The following is a 21,362-nucleotide window of genomic DNA, read 5'->3' as shown; positions in this document are numbered from 1 at the left end:
TTTTCTCCCCACCGACCTGGTTTCAGGAGGCCGTGTGCTCAGTGGCGTGCCTCTGTCTGTCTTTCCTAAGCTTGCCGCTGACCATTGTGGAGGTAGACACCACCTAAGAGTGGCAGGGTTAGTCCTGACCTCTGGGGTCTGAATATCCAGCAACTCCCTTAATTCCAATCGCTGCTGTCTGTTGTACCACCAGTACCCAGCAGTACAGCTGTGTCTCTGTTGTTGACTGACTAACTTAGACTCACTGTTGAAGTCCAATTAGCCAGAGTAGGGGTGAGAATACAAGAGTGGACAGTGAGAGTGGTACATGCCATGTATGACAGGACCGTGGAGAAAGCCCTCTCTTATACCTGTTATGTCCCTCTAAAAGATGTGGGAGGTGGCCAGGGAGTGGGGATTTGAGAATGTGGCGACAGAAACCAATTTAGCATTTATTGGATGACAGCTGTAGACAGGCACTGTGCTATACCTTATGGGGGGCAGATAAAAAAGGAAATATGACGTTCACACCTTCCTTACTGAGTTTGTAAGTTTGGGTATTTATGGGGAAAAATGGTACTCTCCATCCTTTTTTTTAAAAATTGGGCCAAAATTGTCAGAATTCTTTTAAAAATCTGAACATTTTAGATGGATTTGGTCATCTCAACTGTCTGTTCGTATCTTGAAATTCAGGACTGGGTAATTTTGAAATCTGAACGTAACTATGCCCTATTTACCCACAGACCCAGGTAGTTCAGCCTCCCATCTTTGTTTTTTTTTCCTTCCCCTAGCAAAAGCCAGCCTTTGTGTGGTTTAGCCGAACAATCATGTTGGATGTTTTTTTTTTTTTTCTATTTGAAGACCCATTTTGATTCATCTGCAGCATTAAAGGATTTTCTTCATAGTAATTTGGGAGTTATAGCAGCTAGAAAGGCAGAGGCATATTCTAAGAACTTCATGAAATATAAAACACTGAAACACTTGGGATAGACTAGTTTTCAGTGCCTAGGTTACACAAATGTTCAAATTCACATGGGCTTCATTTATTCCAAGTTTTATAATGGAATGGATGCTGATGGGTTTGGCAATATTTTATACCAATAATTTGGATTAAAGGAGAGGTCAGTTTATGAAAAGTTCACATAAGAATCTTAGAGGCAATTTTATTACCATCATGTGCATATGGCATTTCAAGTCACTATTCAGCGTTTATGTCAAATAGATGTTTTATTGAACTTGGAAAAATGAAAAAATTAAAAATGTATAATATGTATGGTTGAGTGGATGTTGCTGGGATACAGGGCTCCTTGTACCCTGCCCACAGTAGTGTGTTAGTCACGAACCCCAAATCTCAGTGGTGTGAAACAACTAATGATCTTACTCTTGCTCCATGTGCACAGCGGCCCATAGGTGGGATTCCGCTGATTGCAGTCACCTGGGGGTCCAGGCTGAGGGAGGCAGCACCTTATGTTTCCACCATCTCAACCTGAGGACTCAGCATCTACTGCAGCAGGGGAAGAGCATAAAGAATCATTCCCTGGCTCTTAAAACCTTTTACTTAGAGCTAGTGTCGTTTCTACCTCATTATTAGGCAAAGCAAGTTACACGGTCAGGGTTTGCTTTAAGTTTTCAGAAAAGTATAATCCTTTCATGGACCCGGGAGAGACAACCAGAAATACTGGTGAACAGTGGTAATAACCTACCACATTATGTGTACTAGTCATGGTTCCTCCAGAGAAATAGAACCAATAGGATGTATAGAGAGATTTATTTTAAGGACTTGGCTCCCACAATTGTGGAGGCAAGCCCAAAATCTGCAGGGTAGGCTGGCAGCCTGGAGATCCAGGGAACAATTGCTATTCAAGTCTGAAGGCTAGCTGCTGGAAGAATTCCCTCTTCCTCCAAGGAAGTCAGTGTTTTCCTATGAATGCTTTCAACTGATTAGCCGAGGCCCACCCACATTATGGGGGGTAATCTGTTTTATTTAAATAGGTCTACTTATTTAAATTTTAATCTCCTCTTTTAAAAATAGCTTCATAGCAACATCTAGAGTAATGTTTGACCAAATATCTGAGTACCATGGCCTAGCCAAGTTGATATATGAAGTTAACTATCACGGTATGTTAACCATATCCTTCGCATTATACATTTTCTTAATCATTAGTAAAGCATTCAGAAGTATAAAGCCTTGATGTGATTTTTACTGTATTGAAAAAAGAATTCTTTCTTTGTTAAGACTTGGGTTGAGGGACCTGTGCTCCTGGTGTCTTAATCTATTTATCATTAGATTCCAAAGAAAATAGTAACTGGTTTCTTCATGGTTTCAGAAGCTGAGTCTGAATAGATTGTTTTGGTTTGGTTTTGTTGCTGCAGTTTAACTTACAATTTTCCATTTAATATATTCCTATATTTAAAAGAAAAAGCAGAAGGTAACATTCTTTCCCAGACCAGGTAATTTTATCTCAAGCCAACCAAATGTGTTCCATCCACATACTGTGAGGAGAGATGATCATGGAGTCTTTAGGATACCTCAGAACTTGCCTTATGTAAAACGTGTCTCAAAGGCACAGGGCATGTTATAGCTAAAACTTTACCTTACCACTTGATACAGTGGGTTTTTATGGCTCTCCCTCTTCAGTATATTCAAAACCCTTTAAAAGTATCTTTCTCCTGAGAAAGTGAATGTGCTCCTGTCTTGTTTAAAGATGTCCCATCAACAGGACCTGATCTCCAGTTTGCTTTTGTCGTTCTCCTAATTGTGATATTCTTGGCAGACCCTGCTTCACGCCCTGTTCCTTGTCCCCCTGGCACTGGCATAGATAGAAAGATTTCTGAGATGATTTCTCCATGCTGGGAGTGTAGTAGAGGAGCCTCATGAGGATCAGACCTCCACCTTGGTTTCATTAGCCAACTAAGCTAATCCTCACATTCTCCCCTCGTGGTCACTGAACAAGGTAGTCCCCTTTTCCACATGAGGAAACCTGAAGCGAAGAGGTTAAGTGACTTGCCCAGGGTCACTTGAGGAGTCGCTGCAGCTACAGTAACAGTTCCCTCTGCTATTTGATCAAGTGTATAGGTGTGGGCTCCATCAATTTCTTCTTCTAGCATGTATTTAATCAATAAATCAATCTTCTCTTCTGATTTCATCCTACCAGTAGTCAAATGAAGAAGGTCCCAAGATGTGCACACAGACTGCTGTCCTCTACATTCAAAGATGATGTCGCTGACAGTGATTTGTTATCCGGCTTGAGTGTGACAGGAAAGATCAATAGTTGGCCAACAGTCCTTTATACCCCGGGCCAAGGTAGAAAACTGCTCCTTGGCTTGCGTCTGCAGGCACTGTTTTCAGAGACTAGCAGTTTTTGAGATGACTGTCTCTTAGAATTTGTTTTTTCTTCCCTGGAGTCTCTCTAATCCTAATTACAACTCAACAGGCTGTTTCCCAGCAGCCCTTTGCTGGGCCTTTGTGTTGGAAGCTGTACATCATCGGACCCAGTAGGTCTGTAGGAGAGAAATGGAGACAGGCTGTGTGTGCATCTGAATTGACTTTCCCTCTCTGGCCAACACTGACTGAATCTATGGTTCTTTTGTCAGCGACTCATTTGCTCAGATGTTGAATGAAGACTGAAGTAATTTATTTTTATTTTTTATTTTTGAAACAGAGTCTCACTCTGTTGCCTAGGCTTAAGTGCAGTGGCATAATCTCAGCTCACTGCAACCTCCTCCTCCTGGGTTCAAGCAAATTCTACTGCCTCAAACTCCCCAGTAGCTGGAGTTACTTTTCGTATTTTTAATAGAGACGAGAGTTTCACCACGTTGGCCAGGTTGGTCTCAAATTCCTGACATCAAGTGACCCACCTGCCTCGGCCTCCCAAAGTGCTGGGATTATAGGCATGAGCCACCAGGCCTGGCCCCAAGACTGAAGTAATTTAATGTCTTTTCTCACATGAGATTTGCCATGTCACTTGGCCCCCTTCTCTGTATCTCTCATTCTCATTTTGTGTACTTAGGACTTTGCCAGGCCCCATTCCTTGAGCACAGCCAATACCCCAAAACTGCTCTACCCCCAACCTTGGGTACACATTGCATAAAATCACCATGCAATCATTTTAAATTCAACCATGTTAGGTTGTGCATTTTGTGTTAAATACATTTTTTTGTGACAAGTTTACTCACAATTTCTCTTTTCCTATTTTCCTTATCATTTTTCAGTGTATTATAAAACATTAGAACTTTTTTTAACTTTTTATTGAAACTGATCACTTTAAGTACTGTGAGGGAAAAATGCAGGATGTCAAAGAGATACAGCAAACCTTGATGAAAACGCCGTATTGTGTTTGCATTTCCAGAAAAAAGGGGAACATCTATTGTAAAAAAATTAAAATAGATGGGTGAGCAGTTGAGAGAAAATAGAGAATACATAATATTCTCTGTTTCCCATGATTAGAACTGTTTTCCTGAGTGAAACTGTATACCCTGTTCAGAGAAATGAATTTATTTTAACTGAAAGGAAAACCAGGTTGAATGAGTATCAGGTAGACAGTTTTTTTGGCAGGGGGATGGGGAGCGGACAGAGTCTTGCTCTGTCACCCAGGCTGGAGTGCAGTGATGTGGTCATAGCTCACTGCAGCCTCAACTTCCTGGCCTCAAGTGATCCTCCCACCTCAACCTCCTGAGTAGCTGAGACTACAGGAGCACACCACCATGCCCATCTAGGCAGATAATTTAAAAGCCATTCTTTTTAATTAAAAACCAGTGCAGACTTTTAACATGATTAATTTTGCTGCTGTCATACATTTCCCTTTAATGAAGTGAAATTTATGCCAAATTAAGATTATCTTCCTTCTCCCTCTTTCTACTTCTGCTTTATGGGAGAAGCCAGATTTTTAACTGTAGTTTGAATCCCCTACCCCCACCCTGCCTAAATTATCTAGGCATTATTTCTCTCCTATTTGCCCTTATTCTGAATTTCATGTCAATTTATTTATTATTTTACCAAGCTGACCCTTCCTCAAGCTTTCTGTGTGGAGGGGAAGGGGCTGTGCTGGAGTCCCTATTGTATCTCAGTGGAACCTGTACTCCTGACATAGTTGGTGACCTTGGGAGCAGTTGGTGTGTGAATGCCACTGACCTTGGTACTTTAGGAACTTGACAAAACCTGACGAAAAGAGTTTCCTATCAGGCTTTTACAACGGTAAGACCAGATCAATTTCAGTGCCATTGTATATCGGAAGCTCCTTGAGGGCAGAGCTGTGTTTTGCTTGGCTTTTTATTTCCAGTGCCTGGAGGTGCCTGAGATACTGGTGTTCATTTGCTGTTTTCCTGCTGACAAATAATTACATAGAAACACAATCCTGGTGTCTTTACATAATTTACCTAGGTTTTCGGTAAGCATTTTGGCTTCCAAATAGAACTACTCTCATCCTCAGCATCAGGCTCATTATTATTATTTGAAAATTTGAAAACACTGGCAAAGAGGCAAGTTGCAGTGCAGTAATAAGGTCCTTAATTTTTGACCATCTGCTGGAAGTTCATTCTGCTGCAAGCTGACCATCTGATGCATTTTTGGTTTGCTGGGCTGACAGTTTCATTGCTTAGAAATCAGAAGAAACAACAGGAATGGCTGGTACTGGACTCATAAGGAGAGAACGCTCACTGAATGGGGAATTGATGGGAATTTGGGAGAAAAGGTGGCTGTCAGCTTGGCGAGTAGGCCAGGGAGTGAAATAAATCTTAAGTATAGTCAGACACATATCCCAGCCTTTGTGAAAGCAGTTATAAAATGTTCAGTTCAGAAAAAAAAAAAAAAAATCATCTTGTGGGAAGACACTCCAAAGTTTAAGAAAATTTGTAAAGTCTCTTTTTGAATACAAACTCCAAAGAGAAAGAAAAAGAGAGCCTTCAGAGAGCTAACACATATTCAAGTCTTACTTTGTGCTGGCCGTTGTTCTAAGCTCTTTACAAGTAATTTAATCTTCAGAACAACCCTATGAATTGATATTATTATTCCATTTGTAAATAAGGAAATTGAAGCACACAGAAAGGAAGAAACTTGCTCAATATCACCAAGTTAGTTACTGGCAGAGGTGAGATTTAAACCCAGCCGTCTGGGTCCAGAGACTTTAAACCACTTGCACCTGAATATGCCAAGAAGCCCAAACCCATTTTTATATATGTTGCAAGATAAGCGTCCATTTTCATTATTTTGCATGTGGATATCCAGTTTCCTAGCACCATTTGTTGAAGAAACAGTTCTCTCTCCATTGTGTGTTCTTGGTACCTTTTTCTAAAATCAATCTTAGATGTGTGGGCTTCTTTCTGGAATCTCTGTCTGGTTCCATTGGTCAGTATGTCTGTTTTCGTGCTAATACTATGCTGCTTTGATTATTATAACTTTGTAATAGATTTTGAAGTCAGGCAGTGTGATGCCTCCAGCTTGTTTTTGTTCAGTATTGCTTAGCTATTTGGGGTCTTTTGTGGTTCCATACACATTTTAGGATTGTTTTTTCTATTTCCTTAAAATGTGATATTGGAATTTTGAGCAGAATTGCATTGAATCTGTAAATTGTTTTGCATAGTATGGACATTTTAACAATATTAATTCTTTCAATTCATGAACATGGGATACCTTTCCATTCGTTTGTGTCATCTACTATTTCTATCATCAATATTTTATAGTTTTCAGTGTATAAATCTTTCACCTCCCTGGTGAAATTTACTCCTAAGTGTTTTTTTTTTTTTTTTTTAATATGCTGTTGTAAATGAAATTGGTTTCTTCATTTCTTTCTGAGATAATTCGTTATTAGTGTAAATAAATGTTACTGATTTTTTTTTTTCTTTTTTTTAGACAGGGTCTCACTCCCATCACCCAGACTTGAGTGCAGTGATGTGATCCCTGCTCACTGCAGTCTCAGCCTCCCAGGATCAGGTGATTCTCTCACCTCAGCCTCTTGAGTAGCTGGGACTACAGGTGCGCACCACCATACGTGGCTAATTTTTTGTATTTTTAATAGAGACAGGTTTTTGTCATGTTGCCCACACTGGTATCAAATTCCTGGAATTAAGTAATTAACCTGCCTTAGCCTCCCAAAATGTGTGGATTACAGGTATGAGCCACTGTGCCCAGCCAGAAATACTACTGATTTTTGTGTGTTGATTTTGTATCCTGCAACTTTACTGAGTTCATTGATCAGTTAGACTTGAAACTGTAAAACTACTAGATGAAAACATAAGGGAAATACTCCATAACATTGGTCTGGGCAAAGATTTCTTAGATATGCCCCAAAAGCATAGGCAACAGAAGCAAAAATAAATGAGACTGCATCAAACTAAACAGCTTCTGCAGAGCAAAGCAAACAATAGAGTGAAAAGACAGTCCATAGATTGGGAGAAAATATTTACAAACGATGGAAGTGTAAGGGGATAATATCCAAAATATATAAGGAACTCAAACAATAGCAAAAAAACAAGAACCCAATTTAAAAATGGACAAAGGACCTAAAGAGACATTTCTCAAAAGAAGACATACAAATGGCCAACAGTAAACATGCTCATCATCAGCAATTATCAGGCAATGCAAGTTAAAACCACGATAATATATCACCTCACACCTTCCAGAATGGCTATTATCGAAAAGTTGAAAGATAACATGTGTTGGTGAGGGTGTGGAGAAAAGGGAATCCTAGTGCACTGTTGGTGGGAATGTAAATTAATACAGCCATTACGGAAAACAGTATCAAGGTTTCTCAGAAAACAAAAAATAGAACTACCCATATGATCCAGCAATCCCCTTCTGGGTACATATCAAAAGGAATTGAAATCAGTATGCTGAAGAGATCTCTGCACTCCTGTGTCCATTGCAGAATTATTCACAATAGCCAAGATAAGGGAGGAACCCAAGTGTCCATCAACGGATGAATGGATAAAGAAAATGTGGTGTATATATATATACAATGGAGTACTATTCAGCCTTAAAAGAGAGAAATTCTGTCATTTGTGACAACATGGGTGATCCTGGAGGACGTTATGCTAAGCAAAATAAGCCAGGCAGAGGAAGACAAATACTGCGTGATCTCACTTATAAGTGGAATCTAAAAAAGTCCAACTCAGAAGTAAGGAATGGAATGGTGGTTACCAGAGGCAGGGGGAAGGGGTGGATGGGTAATAGGGAGATGCTGATCAAAAGGTACAAAATTTCAATTGGGAGGGATAAGCTTTAGTGATCTATTGCACAGAATGTATAATGTGTATATTTCAAAATTACTAAAAGAATATATTTTAAATGTTTTCACCACAAAAAAATGATAAATGTGTTAGGTGATGTATTTGTTAATTAGCTTGATTTAATCATCTCACAATGTAGACATATATCAAAACATCATATTGTATCCCACAAATATATATACAATTATTATTTGTTAATTAAAATTTAAAATAATTACTTAAAAAAAGCCCAAACTCCCAGACATGCTGAGGCTTTTCAGAATAAAGTGAACAACAAAGGGACGAGGCCACTGGTTAATGAGGATAGCCTGGTGTTAACAGATGGCATGGAGGCCGGGCCACTCGGGTCTTATTTTGTTTCTTTATCCTTCAAAAAGAATCATCTCCAAGCTGAAAATATTTCTAGGGGAGAAACATAATCCACCAAAATAAAGATGACTGGAGCTCCTCTAAGTTAAGTCTCCTAGGGCACTGATGACATCACACTGCACAAAGCGACTTGCAGGTGACACAGGAAACACCGTTAGGAGCCTGTGAGACAGTGAGGAAAACGAGACATGAGCAAATAAATGCCCTGGTTTTAGAAAGGAAGAAAAGGGCCGGGCGCGGTGGCTCAAGCCTGTAATCCCAGCACTTTGGGAGGCCGAGACTGGTGGATCACGAGGTCAGGAGATCAAGACCATCCTGGCTAACACGGTGAAACCCCATCTCTACTAAAAAATACAAAAAACTAGCCGGGCGAGGTGGCAGGCGCCTGTAGTCCCAGCTACTCGGGAGGCTGAGGCAGGAGAATGGCGTAAACCCGGGAGGCGGAGCTTGCAGTGAGCTGAGATCCAGCCACTGCACTCCAGCCTGGGCCACAGAGCGAGACTCCGTCTCAAAAAAAAAAAAAAAAAGGGAGAAAAGGCAGGGAAACAACAGACCAGTAACCTTGATGCAAAAACCATGAATACTCAAGAGAAGTAGAAAAGATGTAGGAAAAAAAAGTTGTGGTATTAGGAGCCAATATGGGTTCACTTAAAGAAGGCATGTCAAGACCACAGAATATTTTAATAGGTCTAGAAACTATACCTATTAAAATATGTAGAACCTATACCTTCTACACTACTAAACTAGAAGCATATCGTAATTGTAACATCATTGTCATCATTGATGCCGCTATCATCATCATCCTGGGTAACAACTACTGAGCGGTTTCTTTGTTCCAGATGCTGTATGTCTGCAACACTCAGTATAAACTGTCTCATTTAATCCTCAGAACCAACCACCCTATGTTATAGTATGGTCTCACTTAATCTTAGCAACACATTGAACAAGATTTCTTAACTATGTGGACAAAAATAAAATAGAGTAGTTGTTAGTATGACTGAGGATTTATAACTGCTTGGAAAAGAAAGGGCAGTGGACATAAATACAGCTATGTGGGCAACTGTACTTAAAATGTATCACAAGCTCCTGTACTTGGTTCTATAGAGTTTATTATTTTCATCAATTCCCAGGTAATCAAAGATTTTTCACATTATGTAGTATAAGGAAGGATGGATAATACTAAGAATAATATAATCAACAGTAAAAAAATTCAATAAGCTGGAATAAGAGAATTAAAGCAATAAGCTGGAGACAAAAGGCATTTCAATTTAGGATTTTTTTAAAAAGCTATGCAACACAGTTTGGGGAGACCCAGAATTATTGAATCTCATTGTTGGAAGAAATGTTTGGTCTTCTGGCCCACCCAAGAAGTCCCACAAAGTAGTTCTGTAGTTCAGTGTTTTTCAGTCTGCATAATATGGCATGGGAAATGAAATCAATTTAATGGTTGAAGATCATCAACAAAAAAATGGAAACAAATCAATGTACACCATTTATAGCATTTAGTATTGTGTTAAATGTGCTTCCATTTTATTCTTGGTGTGGGTGTACTTGGGGCTGATAAAAAACATATTTTCTCCTATAGGTTGTGGTCGAAAATTTTGAAATCCACTGCTATGGCCAATACTTAAATACTTTTCTTTCATTGCGTCATTTACAGATACTATCTACAAGGAAATCTGTGGGGGATCCTTTGTGTCTTTGTACACATCTGGCTCATAGGGAGATATTTTTCTTTTAATAGTGAATTTAAATTTGTCTCACTGTAGCTTGAGCACCTTGGTTTGTGTCTCAGCCTTGCCACATACTGGTCATAAGATCTTGCTCAAATCATTTTACCTCTTTAATCCAAAATTTTTCTTATCTGTAAAAATGGCAATATTTTTAATAACAGATCAATATTTTCCATACCTATTATGAGGGTAAAATTGAGTTTTTAAAATAAAAGGCATATTAAAAACTCTGAAGATTTTACAAATACTATTCTTTATAACCCTTAAGTTTACCTTAAAGAAACCTAATCTTTTGTTGTCAACCCTTCAGATATTTTAGGAAGCTATTAAGAATCTTCTGTCCTCAAGATGAAACTCCTTGTTGGCTCAGCTGCTCTTCACAAATGCATAATTTTGGAGTCCACACACCACCCTGGTCGCTCTCTTCAGAGTACACTCCCGTTTTGTACATTTATTCTATTTTCAACTGTATGTTGATTTTAAAGTACAGCATGCAACATGAAAAATAACATGCATGCAATGAGAGGAGCTGTGTTAGGTGAAGGAGCTTATTGATGATTTCTTTGCCTTTTCAAAAATTGAGTTTAATATTGACATACACCCTATCTTCCATAGAAATAAAGTAACGTGTTCAGGTAATTTCAAACGTAGACTAGTAATCTCAAAGTGTAATGGGACAATTATATCCCTTGTTCAGGAGACAAAGTTGCCCCTAAAACCTTGTTTTGTTCTGTTTCTTTGTGGCATATTTTAAGCTTAAAACCCTAAAGGTTTGTTTTGTTTTGTTTTGTTTTTAACTGCCTGCTTGTGAGCCCTATCTCCTCCATCCTGGCTTTAAGCCATTGGTTTTTTCTGACCTAAGAAATGCACTTAACATTTGTCCTTGTTTAATTTCATCTTGTTAGAGTCAGCTCATTGCTCTGGGCTGTCAAGATCATTTTTCATCATATTCTGTCATGCAGTCATCTGCCTGCTCCTCCCAGTGGCTGGTCACCCACAGGCCAGAGGTGCCTGCCCACCACACCTTTCTCACACAGTGCTGGAGGGAAGCCATAGGGAACCCCTGTCCAGGTGACATGACAGAGCTGACAGCATCCTTTAGGGGATGTTCTGCAGCCAGTATAGAATGTATCTAGTTGTCTTTGTGTTATTTTAACCAATTTTTCTGTATATGGTCCCTAAAGGTAATGAGAAATAGGCAGCTGATTATGTTTACCATTTTTACTTATCTGCCAGGAGGCTCAGAGTATGGGCCAATGGTCCATTTTTAATGGGTCTAAGCCACTTTTAAAATCTAGTAAAAATAAAATAGTAATGATATATTAGGGTTCTTCAGGAAACAAAACCAACAGGAAATAGACAGATATAGATCTAGATGTGCCTATATAGAGAAATATAGTACTCCCTTCCTATCCGTGGTTTCATTGTGGTTTTAGCTATTTGTATCAGCCATGGTCTGAAAATATTACATGGGAAATTCCAGAGATAAACACTTCATAGGTTTTAAGTGTGCCCTGTTCTGAGCATGGTGAAATCTTGTGCTGTCCCACTCCATCCCACGTGGACGTGAGTCATCCGTTTGTCCAGCGTATTCATGCCATAGACACTACCTACCCATTAGTCACTTGGTGGCCATCTCAATCACCAGATCAACTGTCACAGTATTGCAGTGCTTGTATTCAAAGAAGCCTTATTTGATTTCATAATGGCCCCAAAGTCCAAGAGTAGTGATGCTGGTAATTCGGATATGCCAAAGAGAAGCTGTAAAGTGCTTCCTTTAAGTGAAAAGAAGAAAATTCTCAATAAGGAAAGAAAAAAAATCATATACTGCGGTTCCTAAAATCTAAGATAAGAATATATCTATCTGTAAAATTGTACAGAAGGAAAAAGAAATTCATGCTAGTTTTGCTGTCATACCTCAAACTATAAAAGTTATGGCCACAGTACATAATAAGAGCTTAGTTAAGATGGAAAAGATATTCAATTTGTGGATAGAAGACGTGAGTAGAAATATGTTCTGATTGATGACAATCAGGTTCGGTACTATCTGTGGTTTCAGGTATCCACTAAAGGTCATGGAATATATCCCCCTTAGATAAGGGGGAACTACTGTATAGATAGAGATGGAGATGGAGATGGAAGTAGAGATGGAGATGGAGATAGAGATAGAGAGAGATAGAGATAGAAGTATAGGTATACCTCCTTTTGTGCTTTGCAAATGTGTTTTTTACAAATCGATGGTTTGTAGCAACTGTGTGTTGAGCAAGTCTATGAGTGACAGTTTTCAACAGCATGTGTTCACTTTGTATCTTTGTGTCACATTTTGGTAATTCTCACAATATTTCAAACTTTTTCATTATTATTATATCTGTCATGATGATCTCTGTTCAGTGATCTTTGTTGTGACTATTGTAATTCTCTTGGTGCACCATGAACTGCACTCATGTCAAATGGCAAACTTAATCAATAAATATATCTGTTCTGACTGCTCCACCAACCAGCCATTCCCCCATCTCTCTCCTTATCCTTGGGCCTCCCTATTCCTTAAGACATGAGAATATTGAGATTAGGCCAATTAATAATCCTACAATGGCATTTAAGTGATCAACTGAAAGGAGGAATCAAAGGACTCTTACTTTAAATCTAAAAATGATTAAGCTTAGTGAGGCAGGCATGTTGAAAATTGAGATAGACTAAAAGCTAGGCCTCATGCACCAGACAGTTAGCCAAATTTCAAATCCAAAGGAAAAGTTCTTAAAGGAAATTAAAAGTGCTACTCCAGTGTACACATGAATGATACGAAATCAAAACAGCCTTATTGCTCATATAGAGGAAGTTTTAGTGGTCTGGATAGAAGATCAAACCACATCATTCTCCTAAGCTAAAGCCTAATCCAGAGAAAGGCCCTAACGCTCTTCAACTCCATGAAGGCTGAAAGAGGTGAGGAAGCTGCAGAAGAAAAATTTGAAGCTAGCAGAGGTTGGTTCATGAGGGCTAAGGAAGGAAGAGTCATCTCCATAACATAAAAGCACAAGGTGAGGCAGAAAGTGCTGATACAGAAACTGCAACAGGTTATCCAGGAGATCTAGAAGATAACTGATGAAGGTGACTCCACTGAACAACAGATTTTCAATGTAGGCAAAACAGCCTTCTATTTTAGGAAGGTGCCACCTAGGACTTCCATAGCTAGAGAGGAGAAGTCAATACCTGGCTTCAGAGCTTCAGAAAGCAGGCTGACTCTCTTGTTTGGGCTAATGTGGCTCATGACTTTAAGTTAAAGTCAATGCTCATTTATCATTTGAAAATCCTAGGGCCCTTAAGAATTATATACCAAATCTACCCTGCCTATGCTCTATAATGGAGCAATAAAGCCTTGATGACAGCACTTCTGTTTAAAGTATTGTTTACTGAATACCTTAGCTCACCGTTGATACCAACTGCTCAGAAAAAAAAAATGTGTATCAAAATATTACTGCTCATTGGCAATGCACTCAGTCATCCAAGAGCTCTGATGAAGATATGCAAGGAGATTAGTGTTTTCATGCCTGCTAACACAACATCCATTCTGTGGCCCGTGGATCAAGGAATAATTTCCACTTTCAAGTCTTATTATTTAAGAAATAGATTTCATAAAGTTATTGCTGCCATAGATAGTGATTCTTTTGATGAATCTGGGCAAAGTAAATTGAAAACCTTCTAGAAAGGATTCACTATTTTAGATACCATTAAGAACATTAAAGATTCATGGGAGGAGGTCAAAATATCAACAGTAACAGGAGTTTGGAAGAATGTGATTCTAACTGTTATGGATGATTTTGAGGGTTCAAGACTTTACTGGAGGAAGTCATTGCAGATGTGGTAGAAATAGCAAAAGAACTAGAATTAGAAGTGGAGTCTAAAGATGTAACAGAATTGCTGCAATCTCATGATAAAACTCTAGTGGATGAGGAGTTGCTTCTTATGGATGAGCAAAGAAAATGGTTTCATGAGATGGAATCGGCTTTGAACATTGTTGAAATGATGCCATGGCTCTGGAATATTACATAAAGTTAATTGATAAAGCAGAGGCAGAGTTTGAGAGGATTGACTCCAATTTTGAGAAGTTCTACTGTGGGTAAAATGCTACTAAACAGCATTGCATGCTATAGAGAAATCTTTGGGGAAAGGAAGAGTCCACCAATGTGGCAAATTTTATTGTCTTATTTTAAGAAATTGCCACAACCACCTCATCTTTCAGCAACCACCACTCTGATCTGTCAGGAGCCATCAGCATCGAGGCAAAACCCTCCAACAGCAAAAAGATCATGACTCGCTGAAGGCTCAGATGAGCATTAGCATTTTTTGGCAATGAAGTATTTTTATATTAAGGTATGTACATCTTTTTTTTAGAAATAATGTTATTATACACTTTAAAGACTGTAGTATAGTATAAACATAACTTTTATATGCACTGGGAAGCCAAAAATATTGTGTCATTCTATTGTGATGTTTGCTTTATTGTGGTGATCTGGACCCAACCAAACCTGCTATACCTCTGAGTTATGCCTGTATAGATATAGAGAAAGAGATTGGTTATAAGGTATTGGCTTACGTGATCTTGGAAACTGAGAAGTTCCATGATCTGCTCTCTATGAGCCAGAGACCCAGGAAAGCCAGTGGTGTCGTTTGAAGGCCTGAGAGTCCAAGAGTCACCGGTATAGATTCCAGTTTGAGTGCCAAGGCCTGAGAATCAGAATCTCTGAGGGCAGGAGAAGCTCAATACTCCGGCTCGACAGTCGGAGAATCAATTCAACTATTCTCAGCCCTTTTGTTCTAAGCAGGTCCTCAGTGGACTGAATGAGGCCCACATACACTGGGGAGGGCAATCTACTCAGCCCATCAACTCAAATACTAATCTCTTCCAAAAACACCCTCACAGACACATGTAGAGATAATGTCTAGCCAGCTATCTGGTTTCTGTTGACACAAAATTAACTATCACGAGTGGTAAAAGCAGAAAAAATAACTATTGGGTACTTGACTCAATACCTGGGTGATGAAATAATCTGTACAACAAACCCTCATGACACGAATTTAACTGTGTAACAAACCTCCACATGTACCCCTGAACCTAAAGTAAAAATTGAAGAAAAAAGAAAAGCAAAATATGCTAAGGACTATCGTATAAGAATTTTGTATAAACTTAAACTATTTCAAGTAGTATTTTCTGCTTACCTATAGATTCTTCCATCAGAGACATGTGAGTTGGGCTTTGTGGGGCAAAGTGCAGGTGCTTTGGTGGGAGGAGTAGAACTTATTCTAATCGTTGCTGCTCCCCTATCTTGTGAGGCAGGGAAACCAGTCAACATGGGGTTTAGTGAAAAGATGGTGTTAAAGAAGTTTCATTGGCTTGGCCTATGGCAGACCTTCTGTTAAACTCTTAAGGGATCTATTGCCATGTGGATTTTGCTCACGTTACTGAAGGGTTTTTATGGGAACAAATTGTTCAGCACTGAAGGGGAATTGGGAAATCTGGTATTTCTACTTTCAGCTTTTCTAGACTGCTTGCTGGATGGTTGGAAACAAATGATTAAATTTCCTGAGGTGCCTCAAACTCATTAAGCTGGGGCCACTCACATACTGGCAGTGTGCTAAGAGGGCTCCTGGGATTCTGTGTCACCAGGCAGTTTGCTCCCAGGAGAACTGGCTCAGATCCTAGCAGTAAGTGCTGGCGTAACGTTTCACAGCTTTGGGGTGCTGCCCGAGAAGTTGACTCTATTGCTGTTTCACAGGAGGTGGTGAAAGAGGCCTGTCGGTTTTAGATGTCTGTTTAGTAAAAGAAAGGACTGTGATGGCAGACTTGCAGCTGGTTTGAGGGAAATGTGGATCCAGCTCTGGAGCTGAGTCTTAGAGCAAAAGAAGGAATTGGTCCTGCAGAAATGGTCCATGAACATGAACCAGAGAAACATTTTTGGAGTTTGGTATTTGCAGGTTCTTTGAAAAAATGTTTCATAATTAAAAAATTTGATGAAGGACTTTCTCATTCAAAGATTTTAGTATTTCCCCATTGCCAAGGGAGAGTGGGGACTAACCAGACAATTAGCTGCTTCTTGCTGCAGAGTGGATAAGAGGTTTGGATTGCCTCTTTAAAGGAGAGTAAACCCTGTTTGTTGTGACTGCTTCTGTGATGGGTGATCAAAGGGCAGTATGGATGGTGAGAAAATAAAGGATGACATTTAGATACTCAACCATAATGCTGCATTCTTTACTTTTAAAAAGAGAGAGAAGGAAAAAAAGAAAATATATCCTTAAAATTTTTAAATGTTCTTTAATTTGAGAAAACCTGCCATGGATGGAAGGAAGGACAAACATTTGGCATTGTTCAATATTAAGGACTCCTGAAGTCCAGTTACCCTGAACTAGCTTTTACCTTCTTGATTTGAAGTAGTGGGTCCCAAAATCAGTTTGCCTGCTTCTGGTAGATTTGCAGGGTTAGGATGTCAGGTCTGCAGAGAAAGAAAGTTTCGGCTAGATTTCTTACTTACTCAGAGTGGCCCTCCAAACCCTGGTCCCTGTCAGAGAAGCAGGAAACCGAAGTCTTGTCTCCCATCCTTAATTAGCTTTTTGTAACCATCCTACATCACTTTTTCTGTATGTTTCCATGTTCATGACTATACAAAGGCCATTGTAACAGCCTGTAATCCCAGCACTTTGGGAGGCTGAGATGGGCGGATCACAAGGTCAGGAGATCGAGACCATCCTGGCTAACCCAGTGAAACCCCGTCTCTACTAAAAAATACAAAAAACTAGCCGGGCGAGGTGGCGGGCTCCTGTAGTCCCAGCTACTCAGGAGGCTGAGGCAGGAGAATGGCGTAAACCCAGGAGGCGGAGCTTGCAGTGAGCTGAGATCCGGCCACTGCATTCCAGCCTGGGCGACAGAGCAAGACTCCGTCTCAAAAAAAAAAAAGAAGTTAGGGGCACAGGCTCCAGAGCTACTCTGCAGGGGTTTGAAACTTAGCGCCTTCATTCATGGGCAGTGTGACTTCAAACAAGTTGCTTTAATCTTTCTGTGCCTTACTTTTCTCATCTGTAAAGTGGAAATGGAATTAGAACATATTTTATAGGATCATTGTGAGGATTAAGTGAGTTCATACATGTTCAATGTTAGCTGTGTGCCTGGCACATGGTAAGAGTTCACTACACGGGATCTATTATCCTTGGAAATGTTGGAAGAAGGATGCATTAAAATAAGTGGAACACATAGAGTTCTGAACAGAGAGATCCATGTACCTTTGTCTTCTTTAGCGTAGATCTATGCTACATTATTTCACAGATAACTTACAATGTGCATAGTGCTGTGCTATGCATCCAAGCTTGGCAATTTTAAGACAATTCCTACCCTCCAAGGATTTAGAGCTAGGTCAGTAGGAAAGATGGCATGCTTAAAGCTGATCAGCTGCAATCCAGGGCAGTGTATGGGATCAAGTGCCTACACAAGGATAATGGGTGTACATGGTATAGGATCCTAAAAAGATACTATAAAACATTCTTATATGTATAATAGAAGTCCCCAGAATTATTCAATACCAATCTTTGAGGCTCATTTTTGCATGCAGTCACAGGATATGAATGTTTAGGCTTTGAAAAGGGAAAAAGAGCCTCTTAATCAACTCCAGGTAATGCTTTTTCTGTCCTGCTATAACAATACATGATCGTATTTCTCTAATCATTTATCTCATTGTTTTGCAGTTATGAGAAGTGAAGACTATGTGTTACTCATCTTTATATCCCCTGCCTGGAGCCCATGGCCTGCACTTAGTAGGCATTTAATAAAGGTTGGCTGAAGGAATGAATAAATGCTCAGAGTACATTTCCAGCATAACTAAAATTGAATGCCACCAACTTCCCTCTTTTGGACATAGATTATAGTATTTGTCCAGACTCCCTAAATGCCAATTTTTGACCCCTCCTTTGCCTCCATACAAATAGTCTCCAAGTCTTACTTCCGTTTACTCTCTCAACATCTCAGTCCCCACTATCCTATGTCACATGGGCCTCATTTTATGTCTGGATAATTACAACAAACACAGCTAGTGTTCACACCTTTGTTTAAGCTCTCTCTTGCTTTGAATATCCTGTTAGCCATCTCCATCTATCTAAACTCCAACTAACCTCTAAAATCAACCGTATTTTCCGGATTCTACTTGAAATATTCTGGTATCCCAGACTCTGGTAACCTGGCTTTTATCTCTCTTCTGATCATAGCTTGTTTACTGCTGTGCATCACTGCTAGAGCATCTAGTCCTTACAACATCTTTGTGAGAAATCTAATAGTCTCGCCATTTTGCAGATGGTAAAACTGAGGCTCACCAGCATTAACTTTCCAAGGTCACTTAACTAGTTTGCTGTCTGGCTTCAGAGCTCTTTCTTCTGTACCTTGCTACCTCACCCCAAGTAAAATGTCAGCTCCTAGGGAGAGGATCCTGCTGATACTTTATCAGCAGACTCTCTTGCAAGTTGCTTTACAAATAGTAAGAATTCAAATGTTATTAATTAGCTTAAAAATCCCGTTTGAATGTACTGTTCTTGAACAGGGATAATGAAGGAGAGGATTATTGGGTAGAATAAAAGCACTAGGCCAGGCATAGTGGCTCTCACCTGTAATGCCAAGACTTCGGGAGGCAGAAGCAGGAGGATTGCTTGAGCCCAGCCAGGAGTTTGAGACTAGCCTAAGCAATGTGGTGAAACTCCATCTCTACAAAAAATATAGAAATTAGCCAGGAGTGGTGGCATGTGCCTATAGTCCCAGCTACTCAGGAGGCTGAGGCTGGACGATCACCTGAGCCTGGGAGTTGAGGCTGCAGTGAGATGTGATTGCACCATTGCACTCCAGCCTGGATGACCTTGTCTCAAAAGAAAAAAAAAAAAAGGCACTCAACTTTTTTTTTTTTTTTAAATGGCAGAAAGTGCACAGTAGCATGGAGGATGACACAAAAGTCAGCAGACCTGCTAAACCTACGTGAATGACCATTGACTCCCCACTTTCATGTAGAGTTTAAAGAGAATCATGAGTGTTTTTCTCTTACACGGATTATCCCAGCACTCCAGAAATCTTTCGGTATTTTAAAAACATCTATCTAAACATTAAAATGCTCATCACAATGATGATGCTGGAATAGCAGATTACTACGTAAAAACACCAGTCAATCTCAGCAGCAAGTCATTACCAAGGTAGGAAAAACGTTTGGATAGGAAAGGCTGTTCATGAGTTACCAAAGCCATGATCTTCATCTCCAAGATCTTTGAAAATGAAGAAAATGTCCACTTGTCTGCTGGAGTGAAGGAGCAGGAAATAGGACTAGAATAGTGAGCTCAAAAGATTACTCCTTCATTTGCAAACTTTTCCAAGGCAGACTCTTAAACCAGGAGTGAGTGTGGGATGGCATCAATGCAGGTTATAATTATGTGCTAGACTTTAATGCATGCCATCTCAAGATGTTTTAAGAGTAGCTCATTCTTATGCCTTTATAACTAAAATAAAACCTTAAAAATATGTATCGTTTTCTTGCTGGAAGAAATTGAAGAGATTATTTAATTCAAACCTTTTTATTTTATACCTGAGACAACCCAGAGAAGTTAAGTGATTTACTGAAGGACACAGAATATCTGATTTATAACCATAAAACCCACCCCAAGACTTTCCCTTGGTATGACATTAATATAACTGTTCTACTCAGGGCCAGGGGATGTTAATGTAACAGATTCAGTCACGTTAATATATCAAGTCCAGCCAAATTGCAAGTGTGAGATGACCTCAAGCAGATTCACGAAAAAATTTAAAAAAAAAAAAGCAAAAAGCAAACAAAACACAGTATTTTCTTGCTTTCCAGGTGCACACAGCTGGGTCTCCTTCTTGTGGGCCGGGATTGGAGGCCAACTCATTGCTCTCTCGGGCTTTGGGCTTAGCTCATGGTCTTGCTCACAGCCATACTCTCTCACCGCCTCATCTCCGTGGTGGGCACCAACCCTGTCTGTGGCTCAGCCAGCTTTCTCTTTCCCCAGAGAAAACAGGTGTTGAGCCCTTCCTTTGTCTCACACCCCATACTAAGTGCCAACTGCTTATTATTTATTACCTCATTGAAACTTCACCAGCACTTCGGGATGCAGGTACAGGAACTGCAGTTATCCTTATTTTGTAGAGTATGTTACAAAGCTATTCTATGGCAAAACTGTAGGGAAAAACCTTACCTATCACTGCCTGAATGCTGTGGGAACTTTTGGCAAGTTACAGAAACACTGTGACTCAGTTTCCTTATCAATAAAATGAGATAATAATAGTGCAGACCTCATTGTGTTGCTGTGTCGATGAGGTAATTTGCCAACTAGCTGACTAGAATAGTGTGTGATACTATGCAAGCACTATATAAATATGCTGTTATGTTTAATTACCATCCTATCGCCTCAGTGCCTCTTACACATCCTGCACGTGTACAATATGGCCCTCAGGTCTAAGCCCACACCACAACCTGTGGCTCAACCACCTTCCTTCATATAGGTATGGTAGCAGCTTACCACATGTGGCTCCTGAGCACTGGAGATGTGTCTAGTCTGAATTGAGACGTGCTGTAAGTGTAAAATACCACTGGATATCAAAGACTCACTGTGAAAAAAGAATGCAAAATATCTCACTAATGATTTTTTATATGCTGATTGCATGTGAAATGTTTTCAATATATTGAATTGACTAAATTTATTATTAAAGCAAATATCATTTGTTCCTTTTCATGTTTTTTAAAAATAAGGCTAGTCCAGTTTTTTTTGTTGTTTTTTTTAGAGATAGGGTCTCCCTCTGTCGCCCAGGCTGGAGTGTGATGGCACAATCTCAGCTCACTGCAACCTCCACCTCCCAGGTTCAAGCAATTTTCCTGCCTTAGCCTCCCGACTAGCTAGAACTACAGGCATGTGCCACCATGACTAGCTAATTTTTGTATTTTTTGGTAGAGATGGGGTTTCACCATGTTGGCCAGGCTGGTCTTGAACCCCTGACCTCAGGTGATCTGCCTGTCTCAGCCTCCCAAA

This window comes from Piliocolobus tephrosceles, chromosome 3 (genome assembly GCF_002776525.5).
Source record: "Piliocolobus tephrosceles isolate RC106 chromosome 3, ASM277652v3, whole genome shotgun sequence".
NCBI classification, from domain to species: Eukaryota; Metazoa; Chordata; class Mammalia; order Primates; family Cercopithecidae; genus Piliocolobus; species Piliocolobus tephrosceles.
Note: the sequence above shows the minus strand (reverse complement) of the source record.